The sequence below is a fragment of the Ovis aries genome, chromosome Y (assembly GCF_016772045.2).
Source record: "Ovis aries strain OAR_USU_Benz2616 breed Rambouillet chromosome Y, ARS-UI_Ramb_v3.0, whole genome shotgun sequence".
Taxonomy (NCBI): Eukaryota; Metazoa; Chordata; class Mammalia; order Artiodactyla; family Bovidae; genus Ovis; species Ovis aries.
In genome coordinates, this window is record NC_082741.1 from 2,126,082 (window position 1) to 2,150,709 (window position 24,628).

General features: G+C 44.0%; 1 long non-coding RNA gene across 1 annotated transcript in view; it reads right to left on the reverse strand.

Annotated features, from left to right (window-relative positions):
• The window catches only part of LOC105605322 (uncharacterized), a 128,418-nt gene that overhangs the window by 70,723 nt on the left and 33,067 nt on the right, over positions 1 to 24,628 (reverse strand). The window contains exons 2-4 of the long non-coding RNA XR_009598983.1: positions 16,033 to 24,454; positions 14,557 to 15,362; positions 4,986 to 13,718 (exon numbers count right to left, since the gene is read on the reverse strand). This is a non-coding gene — a long non-coding RNA (uncharacterized LOC105605322). The remainder of the gene's footprint in view (positions 1 to 4,985; positions 13,719 to 14,556; positions 15,363 to 16,032; positions 24,455 to 24,628) is intronic.

Sequence of the window (24,628 nt, forward strand, 5' to 3'; positions counted from 1 at the left end):
CATACTACAGGGCAGCTCAGCCTGGGGGCCACAACTACTGGGCCTATGGGCTCTAGAGCACATGCTCTGCCACAAGAGAAACCACAGCAACAAGAAGCCCCCGTGCCACGAAAGAGTAGCCCCCACTCGCCACAGCTAGAGACAGCCTGAGGATGGCAGCAAAGATTCAGCTCAGCCAAACATACGTTAAGTGGAAAAAGATATCTGTGGTATCTTGGAACCTACCACTGAATGAAATAATGTTTTTTTATTTCTTTATATGTAATTTTTTAAAATAACAACATTTCAGCTCACAATAGTTTTACTCTTTTATTGCATTTTATGCTTCTGTGTTGGCATTTGGAATTTCCTTTTCCTGTTTCTCAGGCAAGTAATGGTTTAGAATATTTTCAATCCAGTTTCTATGTGTCTGCAGTTCAACAGGGCAGGGTTCCCCAACCTCTGGGCCACAGACTGGTATGTCCTCTCAGAATAAGCTTAGAAATAAAGTGCACAGTAAATGCAATGTGCTTGAATCATCCTAAAACCATCCTCCTTCCCCGGTCCACGTAAAGATGTCTTCCACAAAACTGGTCCCTGGTGCCAAAGATGCTGGGGACCACCGACACCATCTGGGTTCTCCCTCATCCTTCTCAAAGGATGCGATACAGCTTTCGCTAAACTGAGGCAATGATTTCTGTTTTCACTTTCGACTTTATGAACGTGTATCCATGCCTGGATGCAAAGTTTCTGTTCATGTATCAAGCGCTTTACCAGAAACAGGTTTATCAAGTCAGCAGAATCTAGGTCATTTCACTCAAGGAAGTTATACTATCAGTTCAGTTCAGTTCAGTCGCTCAGTCGTGCCCGACTCTTTGCGACCCCATGAATCGCAGCACGCCAGGCCTCCCTGTCCATCACCAGCTCCCAGAGTTCACTCGGACTCACGTCCATCGAGTCCGTGATGCCATCCAGCCATCTCATCCTCGGTCGTCCCCTTCTCCTCCTGCCCCCAGTCCCTCCCAGCAGCAGAGTCTTTTCCAAGGAGTCAACTCTTCTCATGAGGTGGCCAAAGTACTGGAGTTTCAGCTTTAGCATCATTCCCTCCAGAGAACACCCAGGGCTGATCTCCTTCAGGATGGACTGGTATATGCATCAACGAATCTGTGGTTTTGATTTGATGCAATCATTGCTAGGAGGCTGCAGGAATGCTTTCTAGAGAGGAGAAGAGTGTTTACCTAACACTGGCCACCTACCAAGTGCTTACTGCGCAAGTAAGTGTGAGTGGGTGCACTCAGTCAAGTCTGACTCTTTGCAGCCCCATGGACTGTAGCCCCACCTGGCTCCTCTGTCCATGGGGTTCTGCAGGCAAGAATACTGGAGTGGGTTGCCATGCCCTCCTCCAGGGGATCTTCCCGAACCAGGGATAGAACCCATGTCTCTTGCATCTCCTGCACTGGCAGCTGTGTTTTTTACCACGGAGCCACCTGAATTTCAAAACGAGTGGTATCTGAGCAGGAGAGAAAGACAGCTGGGAAGAGAAGCAGGCTCAGGTAGGTTTATGGAGAAGGGTGAGTATACAAGGGTGTTTGGCCCAGTGGGTGAGGGGTAGTTAACTACGGTTTCTCATTTCTTTAGCAGTTGGGAGGCAGGGTGGGTCCCCACATTGACAGTCTTTTCCTGAAGCCTGGGATAGGCAGGGTAATGACCGTTATACTCACTGAAATGATCCTCTGAGTATTGCAAATCATATCCTTATAACACTCATAATGACGCTGTGATTTATCTGTATTTTTCACGTATTCTGGGGAAGGACAAGCCCCCACACCACAACCAGAGAGATGTCCCTGCTTGCTGCAACCAGAGAAAGCCCGTGTGCAGTAACAAAGACTCAGCACTGCCAAAAATAAATAAACAAGTAAGTAAAATAAAATACACAGCAGAGAAAAGTGACTTGTATCACGACTGGTTCATACAAGTCCCGGGAGAGGTGAATGTCTTTGCAGTTATGATGTGTGTCTAAAGGAGGGCTTAGGAGATCCAACCAGTCCATCCTAAAGGAAATCAACCCTGAATATTCATTGGAAGGACTGAGGCTGAGGCTGAAGCCCCAATCCTTAGGCCACCTGATGTGAAAAGCTGACTCATTGGAAAAGAGCCTGATGCTGGGAAAGATTGAAGGCGGGAGGAGAAGGGGACGACAGAGGATGAGATGGTTGGGTGGCATCACTGACTCGATGGACATGAGTTTGAGCACGCTCCGGGAGATTGTGAAGGACAGGGAGGCCTGGCGTGCAGCAGCCCATGGGGTTGCAAGGAGTCAGACACGACTGAGCGACTGAACGATAGCAACGAAGCACGGCTTTCTCATGACATTTCGTCACAGACGGGGATCATCTGGTGTGCATGCCCGTCTGAGCTCAAACTTCATCCACATGGAACTGCTGGTCTTTCCCACAGGAGCAAGCAGTTCTGGTTCCTCTTTGGTCCCTGTTGGGTTTGCATAACAGAGGAATAACACCTCTCTGAGTCCCTGCCTTGGTCAGCTGTACGAGTGGACAGGCCAGCGGCTTGGGGTATCCGAGTGAGACTAAGGTTTCCAATCAGAGTCTCACCTAGGTGCCGGAATGGAGGCATTCAGTAGATATGATCAAGCCCATGAAGAGATGAATGGATAAGGAAGATGCAGTCCATATATACTGGACTTCCCATACACAACTAGTGGTGACGAATGTGCCTGTCGATGCAGGAGACGTAAGACACACAGCTCGATTTCTGGGCTGGGAAGATTCCCTGGAGGATGAAATGGCAACCCACTCTGGTATTCTTGCCTGGAGAATCCCATGGACAGAGGAGCCTGGTGGGCTACAGTCCATGGGGTTGCAAGGAGCTGGACATGACTGCTGTGACTTAGCACACACAGTCCATATATACAAATGAATATTACTCAGCCAAGAAAGAAGGAAACTTTCCCATGTGCAGCCACATGGATGGGCTTGGAGGGCATTATACTAAGTGAAATAAGTCAGTCAGTCAGTTCAGTCTCTGTCATGTCCGACTCTTTGCCACCTCATGCACTGCAGCACGCCAGGCCTCCCTGTCCATCACCAACTCCCAGAACTTGCTCAAACTCATGTCCATTGAGTCGGTGATGCCATCCAACCATCTCATCCTCTGTCGCCCCCTTCTGCTCCTGCCTTCCATCTTTTCCAGCATCAGGGTCTTTTCCGATGAGTCGCCTTTTTGCATCAGGTGGTCAAAGGATCGAAGCTTTGGCTTCAGCTTCAGTCCTTCCCATGAATATTCAGAACTGATTTCCTTTAGGATGGACTGGTTGGATCTCCGTGCAGTCCAAGGGACTCTCAAGAAATAAGTCAGAGAAAGACAAATACTGGATGACATCACTGAATGAAATAAAGCCATTTGAAGCCACACGGATGGACCTGGAGATGGTCATAGGAAGTGAAGTAAGTCAGACGGACAAAGACAAATACCATTTGACATCACTTATGTGCGGCATCTTAAAAAATGGTTCACATGAACTCATTTACAAAAGAAACGGAGGCACAGATGTAAAAAACAAACTTGTGGCTGAGCGCCGAAGAATTGACGCTTCTGAACTGTGGTGTTGGAGAAGACTCTTGAGAGTTCCTTGGACTGCAAGGAGATCCAACCAGTCCTTTCTGAAGGAGATCAGCTCTGGGATGTCTTTGGAGGGAATGATGCTGAAGCTGAAACTCCAGTACTTTGGCCACCTCGTGCGAAGAGTTGACTCATTGGCAAAGACTCTGATGCTGGGAGGGATTGGGGGCAGGAGGAGAAGGGGACGACAGAGGATGAGAGGGCTGGATGGCATCACGGACTCGATGGACGTGACTCTGTGTGAACTCCGGGAGTTGGTGATGGACAGGGAGGCCTGGCGTGCTGAGATTCATGGGGTTGCAAAGAGTCGGACACGACTGAGCTGAACTGATGGTGACCAGGGGCTAAGGAGGGAGAGGGACAGATTTGGAGATGCGGATTGACATATACACACCACTATATATACAACTGATGAGTAATATGTCCTTACTGTAAAGCACAAGGAACTCTACGCAATACTCTGTAACGATCTATAAGGGAACAGAATCTAAAACAGAGTCGATATACGTGTAACTCGGTCACTTTGGTACAGAAAAAACTAACACAACATTGTAAATCAACTAAACGCCAATAAAAATGTAGAAATGAAAGTAAATAATGCAAATGAATGAGCCAAACCAGAAGCTGACCCACTGACGCAGAGAACGACCTTAGGGTTAGCAAACAGGGAAGGGAGGGAGGGATGAGGCAGGAGTTCGGGATTAACATACACACACTCAAGCTGAAAGTCAGTTAGTCGTGTCTGACTCTTTGCAACTCCATGGACTACAGTCCATGGGATTCTCCAGGCCAGAATACTGGAGTCGGGTAGCCTTTCCCTTCTCCAGGGGATCTTCCCAACCCAGGGATCGAACCCAGGTCTCCCACATTGCAGGCGGATTCTTTACCAGCTGAGCCACCAGGGAAGCCCAAGAATACTGGGGTGGGCATCCTGTCCCTTCTCTTCCTGAACCAGGGGATCTTCCTGACCCAGGAATTGAACTGGGGTCTCCTGCACTGCAGGCGGATTCTTTACCAGCTAAGCTATCAGGGAAGTGTACACATACCACTCTGTTCAAGACAGATAAACAACAAGGATGTACTATGGAGCACAGGGAACTAGAGTCAGTATCCGGTGAGAAATATTCAATATCCTGCTTTTTTTCCATAGTGGAAAAGAATATGGGAAAGTCTATCTATCGCTCAATCACTTTGCCGAACATCTGAAACGAAGACAGCATTGTACATCAAGTATCAGTCCAGTTCAGTTCAGTCCAGTCGCTCAGTCGTGTCCGCCTCTTTGCCACCCCATGAATCGCAGCACACCAGGCCTCCCTGTCCATCACAAGCTCACATAAACTATGAAAAAAAAAAAAAAAGGCTACCATCTTTGTTGCATCATATTGGTGACGCTGCCGTGACGCTCCGTGGTTCTGAGTCCGGTCCTCCAGGCCTAAAATGCTTGTTTACCATTTTCCAGGTAGCGCAGTTACGTTTCTCCTCTCTGAAGGGCATTTTCTTGGTTCCCATTGCCTACAAACGAGAATGTGAGTGTCACTTATCCTGGCCACCAGCCTGAGCTATGCTGTCTATTTGCACATCCTTCCATGGAGGTTCCCGAAAAGCCTATTTACACCTTCCCAAGGAGCAGGCTGTTCAGCCTATGTGGGCTTCTCAGTCTGGATTTTCCAACCCTCTGTCATCATTTTTCATCATGTTTTCCTTTTCATTTTTAAACTTCTATTTCTTTTTTATTATGAAAAGATGATTAACGCATGTAGAGGAGACTTGGAAAATACAGAACAAGGCTACATATACTTCCAATGCATCCTGCAATTATTTTTAAGTAGGTAAATTAAGGCTTTTAATTAGAATTTTAATAGCAAACTCTTTAAAAGTAACCGTGAATATAAAGAGAAGCAGAAGAATACAGTAGACCCGGATAAGCAGTATGAAGCCATTCAACATAAAGAAGGTTTACACAATTTTCACACAACAATGGGATACAAATTCTATTCAAGTTCCCACACACAACAAACCTGGAGCCACTGGAACATATCCAGGGACATAAAACCCGGGGCAAAAATTTCATGGCCTCAAGGTGTTGAAATCATACAGAATCCGTGTTGTTATCACTGTAGAAGTGTGTTATGAATGGATATCAAAAGATGCTGGATGATAACCCACACATTTTCAAGTGCAATGGGACATTTGCCGTAAGAGATCTTTGACATAGCCAACAAAAACCTCAAGAGTTAAAAGACAGAAGGAAAACCAGAGGGTGACTGCAGAGAAGAAAGCATTGAAATAAGAAGTTAATATCAAAATGAGAAATTAATTTCAAAGCATGCTTTTGGTTCAGTTGACACTCTTTCTTCTCTTGGCTGCTACTTGAGTAATGATCAGGTCTCTACCTTTCAAAAACTTTGCATCTGAGGAAGGAAGCTGAGATGGACCTGGTGTGAACAGGGTCCCACACAGGCCTATTGGGATAACAAGAACAGCAAAAAACCAGGCTTTGTTTTCACGAGCAGACGGATCCATTCAGAGGGGGCAAAGCTCTGCTTTCCAAATGTAGAAAATCTGGAGCTCAAGGCAAGACTGGAGACCGTATAGAACTGGACATGTAGCCAAGTGCTTCCTCAGATACTTAGGGTCTGGTTCTCTCTCCTGTAGGGAATGGCCCCACTCCAGCATGTTTAAAGGAAGTGGCTCTGTTCCTATTACACTTTCCAAGTGGGCATAAAGTTTACCGAAAGGAATTCACACCTGTGACCCCGTGGATTATATTCCACCAGGCTCCTCTGTCCCTGGGATTCTCTGGGCAAGAATACTGGTGTGGGTTGCCGTGCCCTTCTCCAGAGGATCGTCCCAGACCCAGGGATCGAATCTGTGTGTCCTGTTACTGCTGCACTGACAGCTTGATTCTTTACCACTGAGCCCAATAAAAGGAATCCGTTGTTCAGTCGCTCAGTTGTGTCCAAATCTTTGCGACCCCATGGACTGCAGCACACCACAATTCCGCGTCCATCACCATCTCCCAGAGTTTGCTCAAATTCCATGGAGTCGGTGATGCCATCCAACCATCTCATCCTCTGTCGTCCCCTCCTCCTCCCGCCTTCAACCTTTCCCAGCATCAGAGTCTTTTCCAATGAGTTCTCTCTTCACATCAGGTGGTCAAAGTGTTGGAGCTTCAGCCTTTCTTAGAACCCAGGCCCCTACAACTCCTGACCTCCTCCAGGCTCCTGTTGAAAGACTTCTCTTTATGGGATCAGTCCTGCCAGTGGCATCGCACCAGCTCCCAAACGCTTTGGTATGAAACCTCACTTTTCGTTTTGCTTACATTGCTAAAAGACAAACTGATGAATTCCTGGTGAACTGAATTGAATACTTACAGAGGAATTTTTATTAGAAGGTTTTACAACAAGATCTACAAATCACTGTTATGACGGGTCATTTGCTGGGGTGCAGAAATAGCTCCGTAATACGGAAATGGATGTTATAATGGTAACTATTCATATGATGCTGAGTGTCGTATTTTATTTCTATATAATCTCTCTCATTGGGATACATTTTCCTTGCTTTACAAATATAAAATGAGAAAGCCTGAGTGCCAAAGACTGTGAACTTTTCATGTCCGTGACCAAGTTCAACGCTGACTCTCTTTTCCGTGGACGATAAACTGGCTAATACCGATTCTTTGAGCTTTAATTCCTCCATCTCTATGACAGTTGAGAAAGCTACTTATCTCATAGAGGTTGGGCTTCCCAGGTGGTTCAGGAGAAAAAGAATCTGCCTGCCAATGTGGAAGTCCTGGGTTTGATCCCTTGCATTGGGGAGACCCCCTTGGAGAATGAAATGGTAACTCACTCCAGTATTCCTGCCTGGGAAATCCCATGGACAAAGGAGCCTGGCAGGCTACCATCCATGGGGTTGCAAAGAGGCAAACATGGCTGAGTGACTTGGCACGCACCCACAAGCAATGTGGTAGTATTTCTTCTGAGTCCCCTTTGGACTCTAACAGCTCTTGTAATGGTTTCCATTTCTTAGGAATCTATTTTCATCAGTTTTTAAATTTTAACTCCATAAACAAACTGTTTAATCACCCTTGCATATTTTGAAATTTAAATCATAAGCAATTTCCATCAAACCGCTGCCTCCTACTCTTAAGAAATAGGTATGACCATCCAGGTGGTTACATGGTGGCTCAGATGGTAAAGACCTTGCCTGCAATGCAGGAGACCCAGGTTGGACCCCTGTGTCAAGAAGATCCAGTCCATGGATTTGCAAAGAGCTGGACACAGCTGAGTGACCACACTTTCATCCTATACCTGCAGACAATATGTAGACGACTTGATCACTGATCTTTTCAGACACCTATTATTTGTGTTGTTGATGTTTCTCTGTGGGTTTCCTGTTTTTTTTTTTTCTTTTTTTTAAAATTTATTGATCTCTGCCCTAATTTATATAACTGATTTTCTTTAATTTGCTTTGGATCTAAATTCACCTTCTATGCTTCCCTAAGACACTTAGGTTATCCTTTTTATATCTCTCTTCTTTTCTAATATGTGCATTTGATATTGTAAAAGTCCCATGAAACCCAGCTTTCACTGCACCGTACATGTTTCAATAAGCTGTATTTTTTTTCCCACGAGTCATTCAGAACTGTGTCATTTAATCTCCAGTGAGTTGAGAATTCTTGATCTATCTTTCAGTCCTTGCTTTCTAATTTAGATCCATGTACACTAGGAAGCTATTTTCTATTTTTGTTCTTTCACTTAGGATATGTCATGTTTTATCACCCAGAATGTGTTCCCAGTTGCATGTGAACTTGAGAAGAATGTGCTTGCTGCTATGGTTGGATGGAATATTCTATAAACGCCAATGAGATCAACTTGAATGATACAGCTGTTACGCTGAGCGACGCCCTTACTGATTTTCAGCCTGAGGGATCTATCAGTTATTGATGAAGGTAAGTGGAATTCTACAGCTAGAAAGAGGGAATTTTTCTCTTTCTTCTCTCACTTCTGTAAGGTTTTACCTCCTATATTTTTATACTCCTGGCGAGTACACATTTCAGACTGATAAACCTCCAAGGAGAACTGTCCACTTTAACATATTTTCACCCTCAACGCTTTTCCTTGTCCTGAAATCTAGTCTCTCAAAAATTAACGCATCTTTTGATTTCTCTTTCATTGATTAACGCAGGCCTGCTTAAATCTTCATTTTCTATCTCTGAGTTTACATTTCAAATGGGTTTCCTTTACACAATATGTATGTGTCCCTTAAAAGAAAATTAAACATGCTCTTACAACCTTTTTCTCTTAATCACTATATTTAAAACCTTAACATTTAAAGCAGTTTTTGATATAGCTGAATTAATAGCTAAGATATTTGTGGTGGTTTAGTTGCTAAGTCATGTCCGACTCTTGAGACCCCCTGGACTGTAGCCCGCCAGGCTCGTCTGTCCATGGGATTCTCCAGGCAAGAATATTGGAGTGGGTTGCCGTTTCCTTCACTTCATTTATTCTATTTGGGTTTTAAAATATTTCCCTCATTTGCAGCCTTCTGTTTTCATTTGCGGGTTTAAAATCATTTCACTGTCTCTTCTCTCAACATTAAGTTAGATCCTAATATCTCCCCAGGCATTATCAATATGCATTTTTATCTAATATAGATCCATCTTCAAACACCACGCTATACAGACCCCAAAGACAGCCACAGCATGGAAGAATTTTATCATATTTATCCTGATGGTTTGCCTACATTAGAAGCCTCTCAATTCAATTCTTTCATTAATTCAATACCATTTAAAGAACACCGTCTCTACTCTAGACATTTCCTAAGGTGTTAGGGATACATTAGAGGAGAAAAAAAGATTGACAAAGACCTCTGCACTTGTGGAAATTGTTTTTGAGTTACAAGACACAGAGAGTATAACAAACGCGCTGTATAATATCTTAAGAAGTTATGAGAGTTGCGGAAATGCATACGCGGAGTATGAGCGACCAGAAGCGGATGGGGGTGTCAGATTTCAAACAGCATGATCAGGAGAGGACTCTGAAAATAGGGTGTCTGAGAGTTCCCTGGTGGTCCAGTGGCTAAGACTCTGAGCTCGCAATTTAGGGGGCCCAAGTTCGATTCCCGCTCAGGGAGCTAGAGTCTAAACGCTGTAACTAAGGCTTCACGTGTGGCAACCAAGACCCAGAGAAGTCAGATTTTAAATATGATAAAATAATTAAATGCATTTTTAAAAATGGAAAATGTGATGTTTGATGTGAGACTTGAAGAGGAAAGGAAGCTGAGTGTGACTCTGGTTAGAGGGAGACGTTTCAGGGAAAATAAATAGCAAGGCTAACGTCCAGAGGTGCAGACCTGGCAGGCTTATTTGAAGCACAGCTGGGAGGTACGTGTGGCCAGGCAGTGGAGGCTAGTAACAACAGCAATGGCTGACGTCAGCCCTGCGGTCATCTAGATGGCTTCGGCCGTGACCCTACAGAAAGAGTGAGCCACTGCAACGCTTTGAAGAAAAGAGGGGCACACACTGCTTTTTCTTTCTGAAGAGGAACCCCAGGCACAGCACCGACGAGAGGGACAGGAAACAGTGGAGATGGAGAGGCCAGTTAGTTGTTCAGTTGATCGAGCTGAAGCTGTGGGATGGATCCACTCAAGGGAAGCAAGACACAGTCTGTCTTGGTTATGCCTCTGGGGTGTGGCTAATGGATGCAGCGGGCAAGAGAGACAGAGAGATCGACAAGGACCTAAAGGATACTTTGGCTGAGACACTGAAATGATATATGGGATTGCCAGGTGGCTCCGTGGATAAAGACTGTGCCTGCCAATGCAGGAGACCCAGGAGACGTGGGTTCAATCCCTGGGTCAGGAAGATCCCTAGGGGGAGGGAATGGCACCACTCCAATATTCTTGCCTGGAGAGTCTCATGGACAGAGGAGCCTGCCGGGCTACAGTCCATAGGGTTGCAAAGAGTAGGGCACGGCTTAGTGACTGAACACACACACATATACACATACACACGTAAGAAAGCACAGAGGTATTTGCATCTATGTTCATCAGTGATACTGGCCTGTAATTTTTCTTAATTTCTTTTTTTTGGTAATATGCTTGTCTGCGTTTGGCATCACCAGGGGGAAGGATGGGGGAAGGGATAGTTAGGGAGTCTGGGATGGACATGGGCACACTGCTGTATTTAACATGGAGGACCAGCAAGGACCTGCTGTCCAGCACAGGGGACTCTGCTTAGTACTCTGTAATAACCTTATGGTCACCAGGGGGAAGGATGGCGGAAGGGATAGTTAGGGAGTTTGGGATGGACATGGACACACTGCTGTATTTATCATGGAGAACCAGCAAGGACCTGCTGGACAGCACAGGGAACTCTGCTCAATACTCTGTAATAACCTTATGGTTCCCAGGGGGAAAGACGGGGGAAGGGATAGTCAGGGAGCCTGGGATGGACATGGACACACTGCTGTATTTATCATGGAGAACCAGCAAGGCCCTGCTGTCCAGCACAGGGAACTCTGCTTAATACTCTGTAATAACCTTATGGTCACCAGGGGGAAGTATGGCGGAAGGGATAGTTAGGGAGTCTGGGATGGACATGGACACACTGCTGCATTTAACATGGAGAACCAGCAAGGCCCTGCTGGATGGCACAGGGAACTCTGCTCAATGTCAGGTGGTAGCCTGGGATCAAACCCAGGTCTCCTGCATTGTAGGTGGATTCTTTACCATCTGAGCCACCAGGGAAGCCCATTGGAATGGGTGGGCAGCCCATAAATCCTTGTTAAATCAATGTGAAAAAGACTAATTTGGCACAGGCCATTAAGAAGGGTTTAATGATGCAGGCAGTCTGACTCCTTGGGATTCAGTCACCCGGAACAAGAAGGCATTCCAAACACTTGGTTGGTAGCTGTGAAATCAGTGCCAAGAAGCAAATGTGTAAGTTAGAAGGTACTGGGAATTTGAACGTATGCACGTGTGCTAAATTGCCTCAGTCACGTCAGACTCTCTATGACTCCATGGACTGTAGCCCACCAGGCGTCTCTGTCCATGGGATTCTCCAGGCAAGAACACTGGAGTGGGTAGCCATGCCCTCCTCCAGGGGACCCCGTAGCAACTGGACCCGCGTCTCTTGTGTCTCTTGCATTGGAAGGCAGGTTCTCTATCACTAGGACCACCCGAGAAAGAGAAGCCTAATCGAGAATGCGAATGTTATATCTCTGAGCAATGCAAAAACGAGCTCTTGTGTGTTGTGGGTTAAAAGACAGAGGTTCAGACTTCCCTGGTGTCCCAGGAGTTAACACTTCACACCTTCCAATGGAGGGGGCACAGGTTTCATCCAAGGTCAGGGAGCAAAGATTCCACGGGCCTCTCGGCAATAAAACCTACAATGTATAACAGAAGCAATATTGTAACGGATGCAAAACAGACTTTAAAATTGAGGCACATTAAAAAAAAAAACAACAGAGTGGCTTTTTCTTTCACACATGCTAGGATGCTTCATGAGACTGGACCATGCCTGAAGGTCCTGGACCTTACGGATGAGTGGAAGGGAAGTTGCCATGGCAACGAAGGCCAGCACACCAGTGGCTGTGCTGGGTGATACAGAATGCTTCAGAGAAAAGCTGCCTGCAGCTGTAAAAAAAATGTCTGAGACGGAAGTAACACAGCAATGCGGTCTTTTTTCCAACTGGGCATCCATGAACCGTTCTATTCAAGTAGCCACTGATGAACCCCAATCTTGTGCTGCGAGTTAAAAGTTAAAGAGACTGTAAAGTCCGACTCTCTGCGGCCCCATGGACTGTAGCCCATCAGGCTCCTCTGTTCATGGGGTTCTCCAGGCAAGAATACTGGAGTGAGTTGTCATTTCCTTCTCTGGGGGATCTTCCTGACCCTGGGATTGCACCTGGGTCTCCTGAATTGCAGGCAGATTCTTCACCACTGGGCCACCTGGGAAGCCTCAATTGAGAGGACGGACCTCCTCTGTTCAACCGTCTATCCATCCACCCATCCGTCGATGGATATTTGGTTTGTTTCCGCCTTCTACCTCTCATGAATAATAATGCGATGCATGTTCCTATGTGAGTTTACTCTGTACTGTCATTTATCTTAGATACACATCAAGGGGTTAAATTGTTGGGTTGTGTGGTAACTGTGTGCTCAACCGTTGAGAAAGTCCCAGACTGCCTTCCGACGTTGCTGAGACAAGAGTCCAGAGATAAAGGGGGTGATTCTGCTGGAAACATGATCAAACCGAGCATCAAGAATTATTAAACCCGTCCAACACTTGAATTATTACCATATGCTTCCTTTTGATTTCTGATTGATATTCTATAAATCACAAGCAGCTATTGACCCAGATCATCTGGGTGATGTCCTAATTGATCTCCCAGGGATCTGATTTATCCACGAAGCTTAACGTAGCTCCTTCAGTGGGACACAGTGGATGTGTTAATGAGAGTGAGAATACCGTTTTTCTTCTACAATCAAAAAAGGCACACCTCATTACACAGATATAAAGAAAAGATGGTGATGGTTAACCTAATGTCGATAGAAATGAGCTCCAGGAATCATTTCTTATTAAATACATTCAAGTTGAAAGGAGCAATGTCAATTTAGGTGGAGATAGCATGATATCCAATGAAAGAAATGACTGTATTTATTAAACCACTTTCCTTTCCTGAGGACTGAATGATGAGACAACAGAAAAGGTGCATACGTATATTTATTAAAGTGAAAGTCGCTCAGTCGTGTCTGACTCTTTGCGACCGCGTGGGCTATACAGACCATGGGATTCTCCAGGCCAGAATATGGGAGTGGGTAGCCGTTCCCTCCTCCAGGGGATCTTCCCAACCCAGGGATGGAACCCAGGTCTCCCGCGTTGCAGGCGGATTCTTTACCAGCTGAGCCACCAGGGAAAGCCCAGGAACACTGGGGTGGGTAGCTGTTCCCTCCTCCAGGGGATCTTCCGAACCCAGGGATGGAACCCAGGTCTCCCACGTTGCAGGCGGATTCTTTCCCAGCTGCGCCACCAGGGAGGCCCATTTATATGTACGGACGCTTTACACTGATGTATGGCAGAAACCAACCCAACGCTGTAAGGCAATTATCCTTCGATTACAGCTCTAAAAAAAGACAAATCCTGCGGATGTGGCGTACGGACTGGTGTCTGTAACTAACAACACTGTATTGTGTATTTGATAGTTGCCAGAGTGGACCTTACAAGCGCTCATTATAAAAAAAGATTGCAACTAGGTGAGGTGATGGCTGTTAACTAGATTTCCTGTGGTCATCATTCTCAATATATACACATATCAAGTCAGTATGCTGTACACCTAAAATTAATACAATACTATAGGTCAGTTCTGTTCAGTTCAGTTGCTCAGACGTGTCCGACTCTTTGCGACCCCACGAACCATAGCACACCAGGCCTCCCTGTCCAACACCAACTCCTGGAGCTTGCTCAAACTCATGTCCATGACATCAGTGATGTCATCCAACCATCTCATCCTCTGTTGTCCCCTTCTCCTCCCGCCTTCAGTCTTTCCCAGCAACAGGGTCTTTTCTAGTGAGTCAGTTCTTGGCATCAGGTGGCCAAAGTAATGGAGATTCAGCTTCAGCATCAGTCCTTCCAATGAATATTCAGGACCGATTTCCTTTAGGATGGACTGGTGGGATCTCCTCACAGTCCAAGGGACTCTCCAGAGTCTTCTCCAACATCACAGTTCAAAAGCATCAATTATACGTCATACATTATGCATCTGTTTTATCTTAATAAAACTAGATAAAAAAATGTCGTATATGTCGTATATTATACATCAGTTGGTTCGGACGGTATAAGCATTTGTCTACAATGTGGGAGACCTGGGTTCAAGCCCTGCGTTGGGAAGACCTCCTGGAGAAGGTAATGGCAACCCACTCCAGTGTTCTTACCTGGAAAATCCCACAGACGGAGGAGCCTGGTAGGCTGCAGTCCATGGGGTCACAAAGAGTAGGACACACAAAGAGTCGGACATGACTGAGCAACTTCACTTGTATCTTAATAAAGGTAGATGAAAACAAAAAAAGAGGTAACTTGGTATATTCGAAACAGAGAGAAAAGATGTCTGCTACCATGAAAAGATGGAAGAGAAACTTGCTACATATTTTTTCTTAACAATGTGAAGACTTGCAAATAAATAACCAGGAAGAAATGAGCAGGAAAGGGTGGGTGCCCTTTTATAGGGTGGGGCCAAGTTCTCCTGACCCCAGCATGAGTGTTTTTAATTGCGGTACCCAATTAATCACACTTAATTATGTCCATAACTGAAGGTGTTCAGAGGGGTCACTCCTGGATGTGTAAGAGTTCTGAGTTTAATTACTCATCTGCCCTTTTTGTAATGAAACAAATTAGCCATTATCTAATCAAGATATTCAACCAAAAACGTCTAGAGAGATGATCCTGATTCTTTTCACATATAAATATATGTAGAAATGGCTATGTGCATAGCTGATGGGCCTTCACGGAATTTCGTGAAGGAGAAGGAACACATCCTTAGCACATTGCCACATGATTCTCTCAGGGTTGTGTCTGTATTTCCGGGAATTTACTGGTTGCGTACTGAGTACTGATGAAGCTAATAACTGAGTTCATTAATTCAAGAAATCTGGGATAGCAGTAATGACTATGTCATACTCGCCTCCGACTGACACATATCCTTACGACACCGGGCACTTTGAACGATCAAAAGTGGCTATTCCTAGAAAATACAAAAGGAGTTGGGAAAAAAATACATTTTAATTGAATATGAATTGTAATGAGGGAATAGGAACTTTTGGGCAACTAGGCCCACACGTCTTACAGCCCACACTCTGAAAAGAGAGATGGTAACACAATGAGAAGCCTGCACATTGTAACAAGGAGTAGCCCCCATTCGCCACTAGAGAAAGCTCTTGCAAATGCAAAGCCCGGCACAGCCATAAATAAATACACAAATAGAATTCAAATAAAACATTTATGAGGCACGGTACAGACGAACAGGAGCATAGCATAGGCATAAAAAGACGAAACAACCCAACAAACAAGACACTGTGTTTGGTTTCAGTGTCAACAGAGCCATTAAATTACACTGGATATTTATGGTCTAAATATTCCAAATTCTATTAAACGAACATATGCCCAGATTACATTAAAGAAACTAGTTGCAATTATATGCTGTCTACTCTGTCGATATTGAAGGTGTATGAGAGTAGCTACATTCTAAGTAGAAGAATAGAAAAAAAAAATGTGTCATGCAAATATTCACTCCAGTCTAAGTAGAAGAATAGAAAAAAAAATGTGTCCCGTAAACATTCACCAAGGGGTAATTAGTCTCATGTTAGACTAGGAAGGCTTGAGGGTAATAAGGAGATTTTATAAAGGATACTGACCCATTCAGTAGAGACAGTACTATCTCAGACTGGGTGATTCCAACACAATGGTCACAGAACCTGGTAGTAATTAATAGGGGTGGGGTGGGGCAAATAGGATAAAGAGAATGTAATTGATAGGTTAACAATATCTGAACCAAAAATACAGAGTATGCACTCTTTTAAGGGATACTTGGAAAAATCACTTGATGTGAGAAATATACTAGAACATAATTCACGTCAACACACTGACAGCTCATATTCTACAGTCTGAACAAAGAAACCTCCATGTAAATGAAAATTGTAACATGTAATAATATAAAACATGCCATAATAAAAACGCAATGTAAGAAAGCAAATGTTACGCACTTCCAATTGAATGTGTTCAAAATACTCTGACACTAGTACATACGCCAGAAAAAGAGAGTCTGAAAAATTATTTTGGATTTAGCCTTGTATGTATGCTGCAAAAACAAACAGTCCCCCCCCAAATATAATATATAATATAGAAAATATTAAAAAATATATAGAAAATGTAATCCAAAAGAAAGTGAAAGTGAAGTTGCTTAGCCGTGTCTGACTCTCTGCAACCCCATGGACTGTAGCCTACCGGGCTCCTCTGTCCATGAAATTTCCCAGGCAAGGGTATGGGAGCGGGTTGCTGTTTTCCTTTCCATGGGAACTTCCTGACCCGGGGATCGAACCTGGGTCTACCAAATTGCAGGCAGATGCCTTACCATCTGAGCCACCAGGGAAGCAAATAACCCAAAGACTACATATATAAATCCAAGTTGCGGTTGCTTCGTTGCTAAGTCATTCCTGACTCTCTGCGACCCCATGGACTGTAGCCTGCCAGGCTCCTCTGTCCATGGGATTCTGCAGTCAAGGATACTGGCGTGGGTTGCCATGTCCTTCTCCAGGGAAGCTGGGTGTCCCACACGGCAGGCAGCTTCTTTAGCGTCTGAGCCACCAGGGGAGGCCACCTTTTGGGAAACAATCATGCACTTTATAAATCTCTCATGAGGTCACAGCAGAATAAAAGAAAGATGACACCATAACTAAAGTAAAATCTACCAAAGACAATCTCTTGTTTACACGCTGCTGGCATGAGTGATATATTAAAAGGACACCACGTGCAGATTGATGCTAATTTAACTGACAATTTAGATGACATAGACAAGTGCTTTTTATAAGTTATCAAAACGATAAGTGAAGAACAGAAACTCACTGACTCCCATTCACTTTGCAATGATTTTTTTTTTTAATATTATCTTTAAAACTTCCACAGAAGGAATTCCCAACCCAATGGATAGAGTGGTAAATTCTCCTGGCATTGAATGACAAAACAAATTTGCAGACAACAGAAAGAGAGGAAAAAAATACCTCCCCATTATTTTCTGAGGACGTTAACAAATTTGCAGATAATAGAGAGAGGGAGAAAAAACTTTCTACTTATTTTATGAGAACTGTACATGATCCTAAAATCAAATCTAAAAATGGCATTAAATAAAATGTCCCTCAAGTATGGAGAGACACATATTGTAGATAAGATATGAGCAAATTAAATCCAGGGGTATTTACAAGCAGAAACGTATCTTATTTAAGTAGGTTTTGTTTGAGGAATGCAAGGCTGATTTATCACTTAAAACCCTTCAATACAATTCTCCACACAGCAGAAGCAAAAACACATATAAATAATCATCTAAAGAGATGGAGATAAAGCATTTGATAATATCCATCACTGATTTCTAATAAAACTCTTAACTATCATGGTAAGAAAAAAACTCTCATCTGACAAAGGGTATTTCCAACATCTGCATATTTAGAATTATTCCTAATAATTTATTAAAGCTTCTGCATAAAAATTTGAAATGGGACAAGGATATCTGCTAGTGTAATTTTATTACTTCTATCTATACTGAGGTTGTTTTCAATTTGAAGTTTTTAAAGCAAAATTTGAATGCAGACATGCATGTAACCGACTTAATGGACATGAGTTTGAGCAGACTCAGGGAGCTGGCAACGGACAGGGAAGCCTGGAGCGGTGCCGTCCATGGGGTTGCAAAGAGTCGGACACGAATGAGCCACCGAACAACAGGAATAACTAGGACTGAATATACTATTTTAAAACAAAAATATCATTCATAGAGGCCGTGAAGAGCTACTCAGAACGTATAAAAGAATCTGTAGAGAGACCACTAGAAATAATAAGCTCATCTAGTAAGGTGTCTCAGCAGAAAGCAGTATAAAGACATCAATTTCCATATGACAGAAAAGCAAATAAAAATAAATAATAAAACAATTTGTTAAAATATCGAATATTTGAAAGTAAGTCTGAGATCTACTAGCCGTTTAGGCTCTAAACTGCAAAACACATTGTAAGGGAAAGAAAAAAAAAATCTAAATTAAGGGAGGAAATTACCCTGTTCATGAATTGGGGTATCTCGCCCCAAAATTTATAGAGTGAGCCTAAACTATTAAAAATGTCAGTTTATTAAATACATATTGGTAAGTTTATAGCAAAACTCACATGGAAATATAAAGAAAGGTGCATACACAAGATATCTTTGAAACTTCAGGACTGTATGAAAAGCTTTGCACAAGCAGCTATGTCTAAGCTATTACAATTCCATGGTGTTTTGTGGCCAGAAATGTAAATTAATTGAGTGATGAAACAGAGCAGAGAGAAACAGATATGATCTGAGATGGAAGACCTATGAAGACTTTTGCAAAGAGGAATATGGCCCGGAAAATAAACGGTGCTACTTCAGCACGACAGTCTTGTGGGCGAACACGCATCTTTACTAGAATTTTACATCTTTTCCATCGATTCACTCTAGTTGTATTGTCATCCAAAGGCACAATATAAAATAGGGACGGTTTCAGGAGAAAACAGGAAATAGATTTATGACACTGATCAGGCAAAATTCCTGAAACAGAGCGGCCTCGTGATAACCATGATGGGAAGTGCTGATAAACTGCGTTGAAATAAAATCAAGCTCTTCCATTTATCACACACACACACCTCTGCAAGAGTGGAAATGCAGCCCTCTAGGTGGGGAGAATACAAGCTGGAACAGACGCGTGCTGTTCTCTCTCTACTTGTGTTCCGATCCCTCTACCATCTGCTTATCATCTTTTTATCTATTATCTACGGGCGCCCCTGGTGGCTCAGCTGGTAAAGAATCTGCCTGCGATGCAGGAGACCCTGGTTCAATCCCTGGGGTGGGAAGATTCCCTGGAGAAGGGACAGGCAACCCAGTCCAGTATTCTTGGGCTTCCCTGGTGGCTCAGCTGGTAAAGAATCAGCCCACAGTGTGGGAGACCTGGGTTCAATCCCTGGGTTTGGGAAGAACCACTGGAGAAGGGAAAAGCTACCCACTCCAGTCTTCTGGCCTGGAGAGTCCCATGGACTGTACAATCCACCGATTTACAGAGTCGGACACGACCGAGTGAGTTCACTTTTCTATGTAACACCACCTAGCATCCATCAGTCTATCTATCCATCCCATCCCTCCTATGAAAACCTCATGAGAAGACAAAGATGCCACTGTAAGTAGAAACTGACATGCCAACAGACACCTATGAATGGGCTGTCCACATGACCTGTCACCGAGGTAACGGGATTTAGGGGCTTCCCTGGTGAAATTAAAAGATGCTTACTCCTTGGAAGAAAAGTTATGACCAACCTAGACAGCATGTTGGAAAGCAGAGACATTACTTTGCCAGCAAAGGTCCGTCTAGTCAAGGCTATGGTTTTTCCTGTGGTCATGTATGGATGTGAGAGTTGGACTGTGAAGAAAGCTGAGTGCTGAAGAATTGATGCTTTTGAACTGTGGTGTTGGAGAAGACTCTTGAGAGTCCCTTGGACTGCAAGGAGATCCAACCAGTCCATTCTAAAGGAGATCAGCCCTGGGATTTCTTTGGAAGGACTGATGCTAAAGCTGAAACTCCAATACTTTGGCCACCTCATGCAAAGAGGTGACTCATTGGAAAAGACTCTGATGCTGGGAGGGATTGGGGACAGGAGGAGAAGGGGACGACAGAGGATGAGATGGCTGGATGGCATCACCGACTCGATGGACATGAGTTTGGGTAGAGTCTGGGACTTGGTGATGGACAGGGAGGCTGGCGTGCTGCAGTTCATGGGGTCGCCAAGAGTCGGACACGACTGAGCGACTGAACTGAACACTACTATACTGTTACCTAGAGCGTGGGGATAAAGTGGTAGCCAGGACCAAGTTTCAGGGAGGTTGAAGTTGAACTGGAACTATCTCACAAATGTTAATCAAAGGGTAACATGGTGCTTGGTGCAGTCACATTATACTGACAGTCCTTTTCTTATGCATTGTCACCTAGCAAGGGCAGTTCAGTTCTGTTCAGTTCAGTCGCTCAGTCGTGTCCGACTCTCTGCAACCCCATGGACCTCAGCACGCCAGGCCTCCCTGTCCATCACCCACTTCCGGAGCTTGCTCAAACTCATGTCCATCGAGTTGGTGATGCCATCCAACCATCACATCTTCTGTCTAGCAACCCCACCCTTTAGTATATAGCTCCTAGAAATATATCCATTTGCCAGGAAGCTTCCCTAAGAAGCTTTCCTGGTGGCTCGGTGGTAAAGAATTTGCCTGCCAATGCAGGAGACGCAGGTCTGATCCCGGGGTGGGAAGGTCCCCTGGAGGAGGGCATGGCAACCCACTCCTGTATTCTTGCCCGGAGAAACTGGACAGAGGAGCCTGGCGGGCTACAGTCCATGGGGTCGCAAGGAGCCGGACACGACTAAAGGGACAGAATAGAAAATGCAAGCTGCCCGCTCCAGTGCTCCCCGGGGCTTGCTGTGGAGGAGGAAATTTTTGAAGCTGTATTGACTGGATGAGGCCCCCGGGGGACCGCATGGGATGCCAGTGCACTCGTTTGCCATAAAATACCTTAATGGCCTGAAAAAGGTAATGCCTCTCTCAAATTACCTGCAGGAGAAGAAGAGAATCATAGCCTGAAAGAATTGGTTTCAACACATGACTCCCCTGGCGTCTCCCACACAAGCAGCAGAAACCTCATTGCCACCAGCTCTTTAGGAAATGCCGACGTTCCCAGCCCTCAAGGTTGGTTCAACACGCTCAGGTCCACCTCAGGGACCCTTGAGCGGAAATTTGAAAACCTAGCCGAGAGAGAAACTTGGCAACAGTTTCTCTGAAACAAGGAAAACAGAGGTCGACCCTGTTTTCTCACTCCCCTAAATGGATATCAGGCTTCAGATCTATTTCATTCTGAAGACAAAATGAAATACATATTTAAAAGAGCGGGGTTTGGTGGAGAATGGATATGTGTTCTATGTAACGGCTCAGTCCCTTTGCTGTTTACCTGAAACTATCACAGCACTGTTAATCGGCCATACCTCAAGGCAAACTGTTTTTGGTGGTAAGTAAATAAAAATAAAATTTAAAAAATTAAAGTGCATACAGAGAACTCTGGTCAATATCCTATGAGAAACGATCATGAAAAAATAATTTTAAAAAGAATGTATATGTATGTATAAATGACGCACTTTGCTCTAGAGAAGAAATTACTACATTATAAATCAACTGCACTTCAGTAGAATATAGGAAAGTCGTGTTCAACTCTTTGCAACCCAATGGCCTGTGCTCCATACAATTCTCCAGGCCAGAATACCGGAGCGTGTAGCCTTTCTCTTCTCCAGGGGATCTTCCCAACCCAGGGATCGAACCCAGATCTCCCACATTGCAGGCTGATTCTTTACCAGCTGAGCCACAAGGGAAGCTGAAGAATACAGGAGTGGGTGGCCTATCTCTTCTCCAGCGGATCTTCCCGACCCAGGAGCCGAACTGGGGTCTCCTGCCTTGCAGGCGGATTCTTTACCAGCCGAGTTAGCAGGGAAGTCCAACACTGTAAATCAACTACACTTCAATAAAATAAAGACTGATTAAAAAAAAAAAAAACTGCTTAGCGACTTCCCTGGTGGCTCAGCGATTAACACTTTGTCTTCTGATGCAGGAGGTTAGGGTTCGATCTCCTGAGGAACTAAGATCTCACGTGACTTGTGGCCAAGAAACATAACATAGAAAGAATATTATTTATATAAAAAAAACTCAACAAAGGCTTAAAGTAAAAAAAAAAAAAAACATTTAAAAGGTATAAAGAAGACTGTTTAGCATATAGTTGGGAGGTTCATGAATAGCTGGAAACTCTTATGAGTTCAGAAAGTACTTCTGAGAACTTATTTATGGGCTGCTGCCCATCTTGGAAGACATAGATAGGGCATGTGGTATCTGTTATAGTGCTTCTGAATCAAACAAGATTTTTTACACAATTCATAGTAGAATTTTAGTTTTTAAACATTTTAATGGAAGGACAGTTGATTTACAATGTTGTGTTAGTTTCAGGTCTAAAGAAAAGTGAGTCGGTTATATATACACATATATTCATCCCTTTTAGATTCTTTCCTCATATATAGGTTAGCACAGAATAGTCAGTAGACTTCCCTGCGCTATACAATAGGTCTTTGTTGCTTATCTATTTGATATTTAATAGTGGGAATATGTTAATCCCAATCCCCTTATTTACCCCCCAGCCCTTTCCCCTGTGGCCACCGTAAGCTTCTTTTCTATGTCTGTGACGGCTTCTCTTTTATAAATAACTTTATCTGTATCACTGTTTTTAGATTCTGGGTATAAGTGTATACTACGATATGTGTCTTCCTCTGCCTGGCTTACTTCACTTACTCTGATCATCTCTAGGTCCATCCATGTTGCTGAAAATGGCATTATTTCATTCTCTCTCTTTATGGCAGAGTGATATTCCACTGCATACATTTGGAATGCATTTCTTCTATCTGTTTATCGACATCTTCCTCATCTGTTGATTAACATATAGGGATTTGACCACTTCTCGAGGTCACAGCTCGGGGTCAGGTAGTACTGGCATCTGGTGAGAAGCATCAAGGATGCTACAACACTGTACAGTGCAGAGGACATACCCTGCAAACAAATGATTATTCTGCCCAAATACTATTGATAGGGCCACAGCTGAGAAGTCTCATCTTGCAGGTGGTATTACGCTCAGTGGTGGTAGAAGCTGCTGAAACAGAGCTGGTACACAGACGAAAAGGAGAGAGTTATCAAGCAGGTGAAAAAAATCCTTCTTCACAAACTGATGCCTTCTGCTGCTGCTGCTGCTAAGTCGCTTCAGTCATGTCCGACTCTGTGCGACCCCATAAATGGCAGCCCACCAGGCTCCCCCGTCCCTGGGATTCTCAAGGCAAGAACACTGGAGTAGGTTGCCATTGCCTTCTCCAATGCGTGAAAGTGAAAAGTGAAAGTGAAGTCGCTCAGTCGTGTCTGACTCTTTGGGACCCCATGGACTACAGTCTACCAGGCTCCTCCATCCATGGGAAGACTAACCAAATAACAGATTTATCGTCTCTCCTGAAATGATATTTGCACAGGAAATGCTAAAAAACCAAGCTGATCCTGGGCAATCGCATTAGTGGTTTGAAATCTCATGAGTTAGTGCAAAGAATATGCAAAGTAAGTCAGAAATCCAGCATTTCTCTGGAGGTCAACCTGCTCACAGAAGTGTGAACAGGAGAAAACATTTGCATGCTCCTGCAATTATTGGTCTTCTTAGAGTCTGATTAAATCACTGGCCAACTATTTTAGCTACCGTACATTTCACAGAAAGACAAGCTTATCAGGATTGTTCATGAGTAAAGTCATCCAGTGGCAAGATGTTAGCTTAGGATTCAATATTAACCTGGCATGTGACCAAAGTCAGCTTCTTAATGTTATGGGCTAAAGTGAGTCTTCCATAAAGATATGCTGAGTTCCTAACCACCAGCTCCGTGAACGTGACCTTACTTTGAAAACTGAATTTTGCCAAAGAGACCGTGTTAAAATACAGATATCTGGGTGGGCTTTAAAAACTGATATATGTGGGGTCTTTAGCAAAAGGAGAAACTGGGAACAGATTTGCAGACAGAGACAAAGTTATATGAATGGAGCGATGCCAAAGAATGCCAAGGATTTCCTACATTTTCCAGCAGAGAGAAAAGTTGAGGAAAGATTCGCCCCAAAGTCTCAGAGGGTTAGGGTTACTTGGAGCACGTTTTGAGTTCAGATGGCTGGTTTTCACAACTGCGCTGTTGTGGGCAAGCCAGTTTGTCATCTATTGTTACAGAAGCCCCAAGGAAAATGATGCACTTGAAAAATACATGCCCGTGTGCTAAGTCGCTTCAGTCGTGTCTGACTCTTTAAAACTCCATGGACTGTAGCCCACCAGGCTCCTCTCTGTCCATGGGATTCCCCAGGTAAGAATCCTGGAGTGGACTGCCATTTTCTTCTCCAGGGGATCTTCCTGACCCAAATATCAAGCCCGTGTTTCTTATGTTTCTGGCACTGGGAGGTGGGTTCTTTCCCACTAGCACCACCTGGGAATCAAAAAAATACACACGTGTGTGCGTGTGTGTATATATATATATATATATATATATATAAATACATATTATATATTAAAATATGTATATTTTAATAATATTTCAACATTTTAAAAAGCCAGTGCTGTTTCTTAACTTTAATTTTATCAACACACAGATATACCTGAC